Here is a 3,610-nt window from a genome sequence, read left to right as displayed (position 1 = left end):
TGGACTGGTGGTGTTTTCCTCGCCGCGCGCTCTGATGGTGCGAATTTTTAGATTTTTGTAGTCTTTACGAATTTGCAGAAATAAATAGGCGATCCAAAAATTTGCAGAAATGTATCCTGCCGCCGGATCAAACGGCAGTAGCGTATTGAAATGGCGGTTGGAGCGGAGTGCCTAGCTACCGCCACTCCGCCACTCCGCTCCAACTGCCTATTGCGTTGTGTGGAGTCAGCTATAGCCGTCCGGCTATAGCTGTTTGAACCGGCTATAACTTGGTTTGTTTATTTTATTTTCATATAATTTTTTCTTTTGAGTTAAAAAAATATCAAGTTACATTGGAAGCACTAAATATTCGGATATGTCATTAGTGGTTACAATATAAAACTTCCTAATTTGAGAGAGGTAGAACACTTCGAGAAAATAATTGAAAATGAATTAACTCCCGATCATTAGATACATAGCCGTTTCCAGCGAAATTACAACAGATAGAAACGAAATTCGTGCACAAAATACAAACACCAATGACTCTAGAGTGAATAATTAATTATAGATTGCAGTGGCATGTGCGGCACGGATGCTATCCTAAACATGTGTCGTTGCTAAAACTAACATGCCTTAGGTAATTGAAATAGCCAGGGATAGAGCCATCTCTACTTTCCAGTAGAACTGGCTTTGCGAGAGCTGGGAGGGCCCAGCCTCATAGTAGCCAACACCCCCAAAGGATGGCGGAGATGGGGGGCGATCCTTATTGTGGTGGTAGGGGCACTTGTACCATTGATCGGTACAAATCAAGTCACCTATGATGTTAACCGCCTAAGGATTTGCATCAACTTCCGATTGGAAATCCTCCATCTTACGCTCAAGGTCAAAGATCTTGCACTTGAGATAGTAGATGTACTCTTGGGTTGGCTCAGCAAGTGGAGGATCGACCCACTTCGCATAGCGGCAGTTTCCTTCATCAAGATAAGATTGAATATGATGTTAGTTTGTATCACGAAAAGTTTAGGAAAAGTAAGTAAGCAATAACTTGACTCACCAAGCTATACGAGCATCGAAAGAAATATCGGCTTCCATCACCGTAGCCATCAAATAGCTGGACGACACAAGCCACGCCATGGTGACACATTGGCCAGGCATCATGGCGGTCATCATAAGGCCCAAGGGAGTTTGGAGGGGCGTAGTTAGCCCTATCATACAGAGGGAAGTCATCGAGGGGTGCCTCATACTCCTTTGGGCCAAAAGAATCTGGCCAAGTGACGGTGGGAATAGGAGCATCCCCTCCTCTTCCCCTCTGTCAGTGTTTTAGACCGGCAACCCGCCTAGGGGGTACCCTAGGTGGTCTTTTATGCGGTTAAGGGTCGTCGAGAATCAAGGAATCAATGATGACGCAAGGAACACGATTTAGATAGGTTCGGGCCGCTAGATCGCGTAATACCCTACGTCCTGTGTGTTGGTTTGTATTGATGTTTTCTTTGATCTTGAGAGAGATATCTTGAGGGGGGTCCCTGCCTGGCCTTATATACACGGGAGGGCAGGGTTACAAGTCTGAGTCCTAGTCGGGTACTATTACAGAGTTCTACTCGGTATTGGCCCGAGTAGTTTTCCATAAACATACAAGACTAATCCGAGAAGGATACGCCCATCCTTGTTCTGATCTTGTCCGAGTACATCCCTTGGTGGGCCGTCCAAGGCCTACTCGAGGACCTGGGGAGTATGCCCGACAAGCCCCCGAGTACTTTGTAGTCGTGCGCCACAGTCTTGGGCACTACGGGCACTATCCGAGTAGTTTGGCAGACTGAAGTGCTCGAGTACTGCCGCGTGGCTGGAAGGTACTCTTTCTGTAGCTTCAAGTTGTTTCCGTTCCCGAGTAAATTTATATGGTAGTGCGATGTCAATCGCACTCCATATGGAGTAGCCCCCGAGCCTTAGGTTGAGTCGAAGAGTCAGGCTTAGGGTCAAACCAGCTTTTGTCCATTTTACCCTTGGAGATCCTAGAAAAGAAAAAACTGACCAACGGGTATGGTACCTGCAGCCCCCGAGCACTTAGGTGATCTTTGTCGTTGAAGTGGTCAACAACCCGTTGAATAGAGTAACCGTTGGGTGTTTAAAGCGATTAATACGCGATTAATCTGTCTGTTGTGCAACTGATGCGTGAAAACCGGAGCTGGTGGAGATAAAAACTAGAAGGCCCCCTTTCGATCGCTGTTACGCCGTACGGCCATTAGATCTTTTCTTCTTCCTCCTCTGCGCCTCCGCTCTGCATTTTGCCGTCGTGAGAGCCGCCACCACCGCTATTGCCGCCTGAGAAAGATCCGAGTGTCGAGCCCCTTCTACCTTGAGGTTTAGTCCGTCGAATGCGCACCAAGAAGATGGGCAAGAAACCCGAGAAGATCCAGGGCAAGGCTTCGGTGACGGGCAAGGTCAAATCCAAGAAGGGGAAGGAGCTGGTGCTGCCGGCGCCGAAAGTGGAGCCAACAAACCAAATTGCACTGCCGCCGCCTGGGGCAACTTGGCAACACTCGGTGATGAAGGAGGAGGCGGTCCAGGCACTAGTCAAGGCAAAGCTCCTTCAGCCGAAGGAGATCCTTGAGTGGCGCCCCGCGTTGCCTAATGCGTGGCAGTTTGAGGAACATCCTACCGAGACGGTGATGCTTGCATATTTTGTGGAAAGGGGATTGGCGGTGCCCACCTCCGACTTCTTCAGAGGTATTCTTGAGTACTACAAACTTCAGCTTGTCCACTTGAATCCTAATGGTGTACTACACATGTCTATATTCGTACACCTGTGCGAAGTTTATCTAGGAGTACCTCCAAGTCTCGAGTTGTTTAGGAAGCTGTTCCGTTATAAGCCTCAGCCGAGTGCTCAGCGGACGGAAGTCTTTGGAGGCGCCAGGTTCCAGCTTAGGAACTCGGGCACGTATATTGAGTATAATCTGACCGACTCCCATGGGGAGTGGAAGAAAAGGTGGTTCTACATCGGGAACCATGAACCCTGCTTGCCTGTGGTGACTGGTCACGCGCCCAAGCATGCGGAGAACTGGGTGAGCGAGCCCGAGGACACCCCTAAGCTCGATCACCTAATGCAGCAGATCACCAAGTTGAAGGCACTCGGGTTGACTGGGATCAACGTGGCGGCCAGCTTCCTGAAGAGAAGAGTCCAGCCGCTCCAACAACGTGCTCACTCGGGAAGTGAATACGTAGGTTTGAAGGATCCATCGCGTATGTCCGATGAGGACATATCCGATGATGACGTAGAGGCACTGCTGGCTAAGTTTTTTAGGAATTATTAGGGAGTACTAGTAATCCCTGCAGCCCTTCGTCAATATGACGCCTGGTACGAGCCAGAAGTGGTAAGTTTTTTTCTCCTGACTTGTTCTTCTTTGACTTGTGATTCTTGTTGCTGATACCGATTTGTTGTTTGAAATCTTGAGTTCTTGCCGGCTACTTGGCGCAGTCGGAAGAAGAGTTGGAGGCTGTCGTCGAGGAGTCGGAGGATGAGCCTTCTCCTCCTGTTAAAAGACGCAAGGTAGTCCGCAAGATGTCTGCGGCTAAGTCTGCTTCAACCCCTGAGAAGTCTCGGGGTACCAAGGTATGTAGTCGGTAACTTATCTGT

The sequence above is a fragment of the Setaria italica genome, chromosome III (assembly GCF_000263155.2).
Source record: "Setaria italica strain Yugu1 chromosome III, Setaria_italica_v2.0, whole genome shotgun sequence".
Lineage (NCBI taxonomy): Eukaryota > Viridiplantae > Streptophyta > Magnoliopsida > Poales > Poaceae > Setaria > Setaria italica.
The sequence above is the reverse complement of the archived record's forward strand: the minus strand, read 5'-3'. Positions refer to the sequence as shown.